The sequence below is a fragment of the Capsicum annuum genome, chromosome 3 (assembly GCF_002878395.1).
Source record: "Capsicum annuum cultivar UCD-10X-F1 chromosome 3, UCD10Xv1.1, whole genome shotgun sequence".
Taxonomy (NCBI): domain Eukaryota; kingdom Viridiplantae; phylum Streptophyta; class Magnoliopsida; order Solanales; family Solanaceae; genus Capsicum; species Capsicum annuum.
The window spans coordinates 100,965,742-100,978,833 of NC_061113.1; the positions used below are offsets into that span (position 1 = coordinate 100,965,742).

General features: G+C 38.5%; 1 non-coding gene across 1 annotated transcript; it reads right to left on the reverse strand.

Moving 5' to 3' along the window:
* Nucleotides 1–1,264: 1,264 nt before the first annotated feature.
* LOC124897371 lies at nucleotides 1,265–1,371 on the reverse strand. The gene has a single exon (XR_007054093.1). It is a non-coding gene; the product is annotated as a small nucleolar RNA R71 (small nucleolar RNA).
* Between the last annotated feature and the right edge of the window lie 11,721 nt (nucleotides 1,372–13,092).

Below are 13,092 nucleotides of genomic sequence, written 5' to 3' on the forward strand. Positions count from 1 at the left end.
GGTGAAAACCTCAAATTCCAACAATGGATTTGTGGGTGAAAACACTAAATTTTCAAAACCTTATATCATCCTTGAAAAAGGGATGTGAGTATACTTTTAGATCCTATATCATCCTTGAAAGAGGGATATGAGTGACAAGGCATTAGTGAACAATAGTTAGATGTAGCTTATTCTCTTTTCATTATCTTAGACATAAGGGTGAATTGAGAATTAGCTAGGTCTTGGGCATCTTCCTAGAAATAGGGATGCCCAATTGAGGTATTAAGTGGATTTGATGGCCACATTCATGAGGTATTCGAAAGGCTCCATGGGTGATAACATTAAGGTTTGGTTGACATACCAGCATCAAGAACTCCTAACCTAGACTACCCATGTAATCATCAACTAGAATTTACGTACAATTGTCACAAACCCATACATTATTTTCCCCTAGGAAGACATAATCCCAAGACTTGTCTCATATTAAAAGCTTAGCCACATTTGTTGCTTTGAGTTGGTAGTTTGATTTGATTTTTGTTAACATAATTTTCAAAGACAATCCCCTATTTTAATTCATGCATTTCATTTTGTTTACACTACGGGCATACACTTAGACACTATCAACACCTATAGGGTTTAAAGATTAGACTCACTCATCAAGGATTTGACCTCAACGTGAGTTGAGATTTATTGACAATAATTGTCCTATAAAAACTATGGTGTAGGTGAGAGTGATCAAAATAGCATCGTTGCTAGAAAGTTAGACTTAGTTTTCACTTGTGCGATGTTGATTGTAGCTTTGGGTGTACCCATGGTGGTTTTGATTTAATTTGTTTGTTGTTTTTGTTTCTTTTCAGGTGAATTCAATAGTGTCCATGACACCATGAGAGACCATGCAAGTAATGCTAGGACTTTTTATGGTCCTCTTAATGATGAGGAGCAACTCCATGATGTTGAACGTACGAGTTCCATCCATATCTTACTTAATTAAGGGAACAGGGTATTCCACATCACGAGTGTTATAATGCACATGCTTCAAATGAGGTTCTCTTTGGAGGGAAAGCTCATGAAGACCTCAACTTGTATTTGAAGAATTTGTGGAAGTTTATGCCCTATTTGACACTGCTTATATCTGACAAGAGTCCACACGGTTGCACCTCTTTATATTTTCTCTAATGGGTGAGGCGATATTATGGGTACGTTCTCTTCCCGTTGTGTCAATCATATCATGAGATAAACTAACTATTTCTTTCTTAAACTGATACTTCCCACTATCCAAGATGTTATATTGCATGACAAAATCACTAATTTTCATTAATTGAATAGAGAACCTCTATATGAGGTATGGGAGAGATTTAATGGGAAACTCATGTAATGTCCCAACCATGAGGTCCCAGAGAAGATGCTTCTCTAAATCTTCTACGGAGCTTTGGATCAACTAAACAAAACCGTGGTGGATAATGTGTCTGGGGTTTCACTTATGAAGTTGTCGTATAATATAGATACAAACATGCTAGAGGAAGCCACAAATCAAAATCAAGGATGGCATACCCAAGACACCGAGGTAGCTAAAGGGTCTCCTACCACCTCTTATGTTGATAAAGAACAAAGAATGAGAGATGGAGAGAGAGATGAAAACATGGTAAAAATGATGACACAATTGGAGTTGATAATGAAACATGTGATTAATACACCTATAAAAAAGTTAATGCCGTGACATCCAAGGGCTATGATGAAGAAGAAGAAAAAAGAATTGATGAGGAAATTAGGTATTTAGCTAACTATCCGGTGGGTTGACCTATCAAAGGCAAGGTGGGAACCAAGGTTGGAATGATCATGAAAGAGAGTCGTATTGGCATAATCGTGATAGAAATCATGATTAGAAAGACAAGGAAAGGGAATATGATCAATATGTGCCTCCTCATGACCGTGTAAAGGGTAAAGAGTCCAATTTCATTGACCTCAAAAAATTCAAGACTAAGGATGTGTTAGTACGGATCTTGATTTGAGTGGAGGGAACAGAAAAGATGGTACGAGAATTGAACGAGGATTTTTCACAAATCAATCAAATGCTTGTATCACACTCTGCTTCAATCAAGCAATTGGAGTCTCAAATCAGCCAAATCTCCACTCAACTTAATGCTATACAAAAAGAAGGCCTTCCTAGTGATACCATTGTGAATCCAAAAAATAATTCCCAAGTCTTATAAATCATCACTAGGAGTGGCAAAGATCTTGGTCATATTGCATTGTAAGTTTAAAAGGAGACAAATATTGAGCAAACAAATGTGAAGAAGAAGCATGTGAATGATTCAAATAAGAAGGCTCCGAAGTCTCAAGAAGGGAATAAAGGGAATAGAGAAGTGGATGATGAGGAGGGATATCTGAAGAAAGTTGAGAATGATGAATTACAAAGTGATCCATTGCCTACCATAAAGGTTCCCCCTCTATTTCCTCAAAGGCTAAAAAAATGGGGAAAATGCTAAATTCAAGACGTTCCTTGCTGAGCTTAGAAATCTATCAATTAATATCCCGTTGCTAGAGGAAATTCAAGAAATCCCAAGATACGCTAAGCTTATGAAGAAGTTGATGTCAAACAAATGCCTTGTTGATTGTGAAACCATAGAAATTACCCATGGGTGTAGCGCTATCATGAGTAGCGCTATAATGGAAAAGAAAAAGGATCCCGGGGCCTTTACAGCCCCTTGCACCATAGGGACACATAGATTTAAAAAAGCCTTGTGTGACCTTGGTGCAAGCATCAATCTAATGCCCTATTCAATCTATCGAAAAATCAGATTAGTAACTCTTACTCCAATAATAATTGGGCTATTGATGGCTGACCGGTCTATCAAGAGACCAGTTGGAGTTTTGTTTGATGTTTTGGTAAAGATGGACAACTTTATTTTTCTGATGAACTTCATTGTTCTTGATTGTGAAATCGACCAAGAGATACCTATTATCCTTGGTCAACCTTTCCTTTCAATCGGAGAAGCTATTGTTGATATGGAGTTAGGAGAAATGAAATTTTGGATTGAAGATGATGAAGTGTCTTTTTGGGTTTGAAAACTGAGAAACAACCCATGGAACTATAAGTGGTGTCCATCATTGAAGTTGTAGGCTCGGAGGTGAATGATGGGTCCCATGAGGATTCAAATTGGAAAAATGATGAATGTCATGCCATGATGATAAATTAGGCGCTAGGTAGGAGGCAACCAACCAATGCTACGAAAGTCGCCCGTATCCTTTATTTTTTGATTAGTAGAGTAGATTTAATTTTGTTGGTGATTGATCCATGAAATTATGGTACTATAGAAAGTTTTGAATGAGTTAGATGAAGGAGAAGTGTGGTTCATTTTAGTAGTAAATTGAACAGGGGAAAATAGAGAACCAAATTTAGACTTAGCTACCACGATCACGGTATACTTGTCACCACGATCGCGATAGTCGTGTGACCATGATCGTGTAACTTGGACTGTGATTGCGGTCAAGTCAGTTTAAAAAACTGAACAGTCGCCCATTTACTACACACTTCTTTCTAATTTTCTCTCAAATTTCAACTGATTTTGGCTTAGTTTTAGGTATCCAAATTATGCATCAACATCCTTTTGCATCCCTCAATCCGGTATGAGATTCAAACTCCCTCTTTTATGCATATTTGTAGGCCTTAAAAATTATGTTGTAGGGATGGCCTAAAATGGTACTTTAAATGTTAAATCTTTTCTTGAATATGATTGCTTGGTGTAGTTAGCTATTGTAGCTGGTGTGTACACTGATGTGGAAGTCTTGAGTACCTAAATTTTGTACGAATTTGATAGAAATAGTTGTGCACACCAAGTTATCTATTCACTACCCAGAAGAGTTCCATGTTAGTTTTTTCTTATTTTGAGGGCATAATCGAGTGCCTAGGAACCATGTTTTTTTCTCTTAATGAATGTTTTTGCCTTGGAACGCAATGTGGCATCAAAATTGGACAAATTAAGTGTTTGAAAAATTTTGGTGGACATAACCTCAGTTACCACGATCGCGGTTCAGTGGCCTGCGACCATGACATCTGAGGCTATTTTTAGCCCGGACAAAAATCTGCTAAGTCCATTTCTTGCCCAAAAAGTGCTAAGGCACCACCCCATAAGATTAATTGGACAACATAGCATAGTTTTTGCATAAAAAAGTTAATGACGAGTATTGTTTTCAGGTTTTCAAGGCTCAACATGGAAGAATATGATCAAACCTAATTCATGGCCCCAAAATGCCAAAATCAGTATTATACCTACCTTCTCAAAACCAAATTGCTCCCAGAGAGAGGCATTTACTTAGATAAGGGGTCGAAGAAGCTCCCGACATTCCATACTCACATGGTAGCCATCGGGTGAAATTATTTTGCCCTAGATCCTTGCCGAGTAAATGAGCATTGGGTAAGGGAATTATATGTTTACCTTAGCGTAGTATATTTCTCCAAACTAATTTTATGGATCTGAGGAAAAATGTGCACTTCAGGGTTGAGAAAATTAATGATTTTATGGGTTGTTGGATGAAGACATGATCCAATTTAAGATAAAGGAGTGTGAACCGGGGAGCTGGATGGATGAAAAGTTGTGCCTTGACAGGGAGGTTCTTTAGGCGGCCACCAAAAGGGGTATATCAATAAATGATTTCATAGTGGAGGCAAGGATATGGTTGAACAAAATTTGTAGCTGGGTTTCTTGTTCACACACATGACTAGCATTCCAGATATGCGATCCTGGATGGTTTCTTATATACTAAACAACATTTCTTTGAATGTTGGCCGGCTTGTGATCTCAGATATGAAATATTTCAAGATCCATGGTGGTAGGATCCTCTTATTCCCTTATTTAATTACTGAGTTATGCAGGACAGCTGGGGTTGAGGAATAAGCCAGAGATACTTGGGAGTTCCCAAACACCCCTATTTATCCTCTCAAGATTCGAGGAGAGAGAGCACCTAGAAAGAGCAAGAAGAGGATAATCAACTTAGGAAAGTCGACTTATAAGGATACAGGGTTTTGTAGGACATCCACAACAAGTCCTTTTGATGATATCTCAGTTGATTTGAGGGAAATAAAAGAGCTTATGGCGGGGTTGCCTCAGGGGACGAGAGCCTTCCACTGCCTGACATTCCTAGATGGCTTAGTCTGATTACGAAAGGTACTTGGAGGATCATAGAATGCAGGGAGATACTATTATTTATATTGAGAAGTCCTATTCATATTTGGCAGAGTCTTACAAGGAGGTTAAGGAATCACATGAGAAGATGAAGAAGAGAGAGAAAAAGAGAGACAAATTCTTCACCAGGATGTGGAATGGGATGAAGGGCCTTAGGAAGGTCCTGAAACCCAGGGACAAACTTTCTTCTTCCAAATTTAATAGTGATGATGAGGCCCCAACTGAGTGGTCCAATTTTGATAAGGCTAGAGGTGATTCTAAGTTCGAGAGAAATAAAATCTCTTGATGTGGTTACCGGGAGAACCCTTTAACTCTCTTTATGCTTTATTGATTATGCAGTGAGATCACTACAAGATTTTTAGTTGGGGGTGCCTGTCTCCATATTCATTCATTTGACCTGTATTATTGAGATATTTTTGGATATTTTGATGTGGATTTGGATGATTTTTATTTTATTTTAGGTTGTAATATTCGGGCACTCTGATGATGCCCACATTTCATAAATTAGTTGCTTGTTTCATTTTTAGTTTGTTTATTTTTATTATTTTTATGATAATATTGGATGAGACTTTATGATAATATTGGACGAGACTTTACCTGTGATATATTGAGTGACGACACTCTTAAGGAAAAATCACCTTGATTGGATTTTGAGCCATGGATGCAGAGGAAGTTTGAGTACCCGTAGCATCAGAGTATAAATGCAAGGGAAATCTAAGTACCTATGGAATTTTGGATTTGGGATCACACTTATACATATGGTAAAGTCTGAGTAGACATATGGTTTACCCGTATGAAAGCCGAAATGTGAGATGATGGCTTGGTTTGGTGCCATAAATAACAAATTGTGCGTGGTGAAAATGCAAAGCAAACACCCCCTTTCGTCCAAAATTTTTTGAAAACTAAGGGCATAGACATGAACAATAACAATATTTTACCTCCTTTTGTGACTCCAAAGTCTTTAGCTTGTAGAAATTAGCAAATACCCCTTTTATCTCTAGTAGGAAGTATAATTGAGCCTCCTTGAAAAGTTTGAATGCCATGTGCGGTGAGCATAATTGTCTAAATCTCATACATACTTGTACTATTTAGAACTTACTCTGTTAGTCTCTCAAGGCTAATTGTGATTATACTTGATTGGTGAAATGATCTTAGGCCTTATTACTGAACATTAGGAGCCCACTTTAGCCTAAATAGTCCACCCATACATAGAATGGTATCCTTAGTTACCCATTTTGAGCCTTCAAGCCTTTCTTTGGCAACCACATTAAAAGCATTGAACTATTCAAAGATTTCCCTCTTTTGAACCCTACCCTCCTTCAACTTAGAAATGAAAATTAAGGCCAAATGCCTAAGTTGGGGTTGGTAAGTTTGGAAGAGATGACCTTGGGCCATGTTAACGTAAGTGGATGCCTATTATGCTAAGCAAAGAGAAGAATTCAAAAAGTGAAAAAGAAAGGAATCAAAAAAAAAAAAGAAATTGCATTGAGAGCAAAAGAAATAGTCAAAATAAAATACTCCCAAAGAATTGGGTAAATCAAGGTAGCAAAAGTAGGCATTTGTGAATTTTGGAAACAAATGAAATGGTCCATGGTCCAAAGTTGGGTTAAAATAGTGTGATGTAGATGTTCAAGGAGGCTATAGTCACTTTGTTATTAAATTATATCATACCCTTTCCCCGAACCTATGTTACAAGCTTAAAAAGTCCTCTGAGATCTCCAACTAAGTGTATTCATTGTTGTGGCGATTGAAAATAAGGACAAGCCTATGGTATGGTGCTTTTTAGCATTGAGAGAGTCTTTTTAAGAGAGAGCGTTTTGCATTAAAACTCCTTGTTATATATTAGATAATTTGGTGTGTGGAATTTCCTTCTTGTGAGAAGGTATGTAAACAAATTGAGGCGGGTGAAATTGTTATTTTTTGAAAAAAGAGGCAAAGGAGTATCGTTGATTTGCTATCAATAGGGAGTAACTTATAGAGAGTTAGTAATAGTTGCATTGTAGTTCCTTTAAGTCTTGTGCATCCTTGAGATGGTGTTTCATGTCGAGGGGAGTTGTGAGGATAGATTTGCCCATGTTTGAGAGCTATGTGTTGGTGTTAATCGAGTTTAAAGTCATCGTGATCATTTGGTTGTAAAAATGGACTTTAATTTGCATTGTCTCATTGAGTAAGGGGCAGTTTTGCTTGAGGATAGGCAAAGGTTTAAGTTTGGGGTGTTGATGAGTGGTAAATTTACCACTCATTTATGTCAAAATTAGTACACACTACAATGATTTAATGATATGAAAGAGACAATTTTGTCGTTTGAATGCACTAATTCCCACATTTTGTAGGTATACAAGTGACAAGAAGAAATGGAGTGAAATGAGTTGAAAAAGGATCAAAGGGGAAGAGAAGTGCAAAAACTAGAAAAGCAGGAGGTGGATTTGACCCTCAGTTACCGCGATCGCGGTCTGAGGGTCACGATCACGACTAGTCAAGCTTGGTCAACGCGATGGTCAAGCTGCAGTGATCACGACATAGAGTGTTTATGCGCAGGGGCAATCATGTAATTCTCTGTAGCCAACCCAAATCCCTTATATGGAAAAAACCCTTTCTCATTTGGTACTCTACACTTTCAAAATTGAATTGGGAGACTTTGAAAACCTACCAAATTGGGGAAACAATTTTGTTTAAAATTCCAATTTGAGTTTAGTGCAATTGAAGTTAAATTAAAGAATATTCTTGTTTGAAATTTCCATGGAAGCATTGAATGATCCTTTTGGTATATTTCTTCTCCCTAACTTCATGAGTAACTAAACATTTATCTTTGGATTATGTTGAAAAAGGGTGGAAAGTGTGGGTTGTGATGTATTAGTGTAGATTCTTGGTCGTTGATGATAGGTTTTACTAATGCTTACTTGATTTAGTTAGGATTGGTAGGTGAAAACTCCAAATTTCGAAAATGGATTTTGGGTTTTACTAATGCTTGCTTCTCCTTGATCTCTAAACTGAGAGACAACCTTGCCACCTTCTGAACAAATACACCACCATCCACAGAGTCCAAGAGACGAACTCCCAGATTAGCCAATCGGTGAATGTCCTTCACCAACTCCTGCTTCTCCTTATCCACATAAGCTAAACTCTCCATGGATAACTTGCTAAGAGCATAAACAACCACATTAGCTTTACCTGGGTGGTAGTGAAGACTTATGTCATAGTCTTTGAGAAGCTCAAGCCATCTTCTTTCCCTGAGATTAAGCTCCTTCTGAGTAAACACATATTGCAGACTCTTATGATACGAGAAGATGTCCACGTTCACTCCATCCAAATTGTGCCACAAAATTTTCAATGCAAACACCTTAACTAACAATTCCAGATCATGAGTTGGATAGTTCCTCTCATGCACCTTCAACTACCTAGAAGAATAGGCTATCACCTTACTATGCTGCATCAGAACACAACCAAGTCCCACCCAGGATGCATCATAGTAAACCACAAACCCCTCAGTGCCTTCAGGCAGAGTCAAAACTGGAGCCAAAGTTAGCTTATCCTTCAGCTTCTCGAAACTCCCCTCATAAGCATCAGACCACAAGAATTTACCTTCCTCTAAGTCAACTTAGTCAACGGGGCAGCTATAATCAAGAAACTTTCCACAAACCTCCTATAATAACCAACCAACCCCAAGAAGCTCCGAATATCGGTTGGAGTCGAGGGTCTAGGCCACTTCTTAACCACTGCGACCTTTTGCGAATCCACTATGATCCCCTAATCAGAAATAATATGACTAAAAAAAGTGACAACATTCAACCAGAACTCACATTTTGAGAATTTGGCATATAACTGCTGCTCTTTCAAGGTCTGCAACACAATAGGGAGGTGATTGGCATGATCCACCTCACTCTTAGGATACACCAAAATGTCATCTATGAACACAATGGCAAAAAGATCCAGAAATTGATGAAAGACCCTATTCATCAAATCCATAAATGCTGCCAGATGTTGGTCAACCCAAAGACATCACAAAGAACTTAAAGTGCCCATATTGAGTATGAAAGGCATTCTTAGTGATATCCACCTCCCAATATTAAGCTGATGAAACCCGGATTGAAGATCAATATTAGAAAAGAATTTTGCACCTTGCAACTAATCAAACAAGTCATCTATCCTTGGAAGAGGATACTTGTTCTTAAACATCGCCTTATTCAACTGCCAATAGTCAATACACATCTAAAGGGAACCATCCCTCTTATGAAGTAATAACACCGGTGCGCCCCACGGGGACATACTAGGATGGATGAAACCTGTATCCAAAAGAGCCTTAAGTTTCTCCTTAAGCTCTTTTAATTTTGCCGGAGCCATCCTATAAGGGGGAATAGAAATTGGATGAGTGTTCGAAACCAGATCAATCCCAAACTCAACCTCGCTATCAGGAGGAACACCAGGGAGGTCATCAGGGAAGTCCTCAGGGAATTCATTCACCACCGGAACCGAATGCAAGGAAGGACCTTCTGAGTTAGAATCTTTAACCCAAACTAAATAATAGAGACACCCTTTGGAGATTAATCTCCGAGCTTTAAGATATGATATAAACTTATCCTTTGGAGATAGTGAACCACTCTCCCATTTAATAATTGGCTCACCAGGGAACGTAAAAACAACCTTACGGGTTAAAAAGTCTAAGGGTGCGTAGCACGAGTGTAACCAATCCATACCCAAAATAAGATCAAAATCCACCATATCTAATTCATACAAATCCACCAAAGTCTCCTTACTAACAATAGATACCACACCCCCCTATAGACTTTTTTAGCAACCATAGAGGCACCTACCGGGGTAGAAACAAAAAAAAGGGTCTGAAATAACCTTGGGACCAAAACCAAAATACAGAGCCACAAATGGGATCACATAATAAAGTATGGACCCCAGATCAAGTAAATAATAAACATCCTAAGAAAAGAGTTTCAACATACCAGTCACGACATCAGGTTATACCTTAGAATCGTGTCGGGTAGTGAGTACATATTACTTATTTCATCCTGTGCCAGTACCAGAAGAAGAAACAGATGTAGAAGCAGCACCCTTTGGTGTGAGAGTAGATGAAGAGGCAACTGGAACCCTGTTTTCTCCCGAAGCAACATTACCAACCAGATAGTTTCTGAGCATGTGGCCCAGCTGACCATATTTAAATCACTTATTCCTCCCTTCATAACAAAAACCCTAATGTAACTGATCACAGAACCTACAAGGAGAACATGATAAAGACGATGGGCCCTACTATCCTGAGACTAGGCACTCTGTGTCCCAAAGTTGTCGCCACCCTGCTAATGCCTGTCTCCCGACAACTTTTGGTAGGGAGAACTAGTTGTGGAGAAAGAATTAGAACTCTCCCACTTATTCTTTGTCCACTTGCCACCATATCTACCACTTTGCTGTTGGCCACCACCACCATATCTTACCTTACCTTTATCCTATCTTAGCCTGTTTTTTATTCCTCCTCTACCTGTTGCATATGAATAACCAACCTATAGATGTCCATGTCTTTGATCTACAAGGCAGTCTTACTTTTAAGGATCAACTCATGAGATAGTCCTGAGGCAAATATTCTCACCCTGGCCCTCATATTCGACACTATCTCTGGAGCATACCGAGAAAACTAGTGAAAGTTTAAGGCATACTCCTTGACGATCATCTTTCCCTATTTTAGATTAACAAACTCCTCTGATTTTTTATTTTTTCTTAAATCTTAAGGAAAAAAAGGTTCATAAATACATTGGAGAAAGTCTCCCACAAAGATGACTCCTCAACGTCACCCCTTGCTCTATCTCATTCTTCATACTATTGGTATGCCACATCCTTCAGCTGGTATGCCGAAAACTCCATCCCTTCTATATTCGTGGAATGCATAACCCTAAAAATATTTTCTATCTCATCCAAAAAACATTAAGGATCCCCCTCCACCTAAACACCAGGGAAAGTTGGAGGACTTAGCCTCATGAACTAGCCAACCCTTGTGGCCTCAAAAGATGGAGTAGAAGATGTACCACTCTTAGTTAGAGAAGCTACCAACTGAGCAATCATATGAATCGACCGACAAAAATCAACTTTCGTCACACCAGTCTGAGAAGGACTAGAGAGCTCACTCTCGAGAAATTAGGGACTGGATCCCTAGAACGAGTATGGATCCCATGAGTAAAGCATGCCCAATCAACATTATCCCTAATTGGGATAGTGGATTTTTTGTGTGAATCATATTGTCGAGGCATGATTTGAAAAGAGAACAAATAGGGATTAGAGAAGATTCCAAGGCTTAGACTCCAATCTTGAAAATAGAACACAAAGAAGAGAAACATTTCCTAAATGCCTTGTAGCCTCTCCCTTATGAGTGTGCCGTGCTACACACCCTTAAAAGAGACTCTACTCGACACGGATTTGTGGACTCCCAATTTACCATGAACCTAAAGCTCTGATACCAATTTCACATGACCCGAATTAAGGCCTTATCGTGTTGGGCATCCCAAGTCCAACCAGGATCGGGGACCACCCCAATACCCTATCTAACCTCCAAATGTATACCCTAAGTCAGATGAATTTCGAACATATAACAAGATAGCGTATTTGTAGATATACTGACTTTGGCATAAGTCTACTTTCTAAACAAATCAAATCAAGTCAATCCATCTAATAACCAGCCAAACTAAGAGAATAACCCAATGAGTTTATATATATATAATTCAAAACAAAATGGAACAATCATAAGTCAAATCAAGTCAACCAGTTTTAGCCCCACACCAATACCAATGCCAAGGATGACACCAATACCAACACCATCCATACCAACCCATAATAGTACCACAAAGTCTCAAACCAAAAGTAAAACAATATCCACATGCCCCCAATCATAGCCAAAACCATAGTCTATAAAATGACCAAAGTATGTAAAGACATCCATGACATGAAATGGAGCCTTCTAAAATATGAAAGCTCACTACTTTAATCCAATATGAGCTGATCTCGAATCCGATCATTGAGCAGGAGGAGTAGAATGGCCGGTTCCTGCATCGCATGGGGATACAGCCGCTCGAAGATGAGTTAGCGGGCGAATGCTAGCAAGTACTCAAGATAAGGATAAAATAATGACAACCTTTAAAACCAAGTAAGCAACTATATGTATTCACAACCATATATATATATGTATAATACAAACAGGGAAAGGGACCGGGTTAAACATGCCTTTAAAATCATTAACCTGGGTATGTGTAGCTTAACCGTCCTATAACCACCCATGGGTTATATGGGTCCAGTGTTACCACCTGAACGAGCCTCGATGTATATAGCCACACAAATCGGAGATACCATCGGAGTAGGGGATTATTGTGTACCCTTCATTCTCTATGATATATATATATATATATATATATATATATATATATATACACACACACAAGTATAACTTTAGGATTCCTGTGCAGCCCATAAGTATCATATATGGTCATCATGACCAACCCTCATGTCGGCAAACATGAGTTTCCAGTGTCCGTCCATTGGACTCACACCTTCAAGGTTAGCTATCACACCCCACCATTATTGACCAATTAAAACCCTTAGCACACAACTAAGCCACCAATTCCATTCATTATTAACCAAGGCTATATGTAGTGGTATCGTCATACCGACTATAGCTTGCAAGAAATATCCTTAGACAACCCTTTTAAAGATAAGAGATTCCTATGTACCCATACATTTCATTATCATTAAGTTTGCTTGAGGGATTCCCATGTACCCCATAAGGCTTTCAATTAACCATATCCAAGACCACCAAGACCTTACCATTTAACCATTTAAAACTATTCAAAACCATACAAACCAATTTAGGGTTCCATTACCACTTTATACTATGCAAAGTTTTCAACAAAATTTCAACAACAAAAGCATTCTCATAGGCATTTTA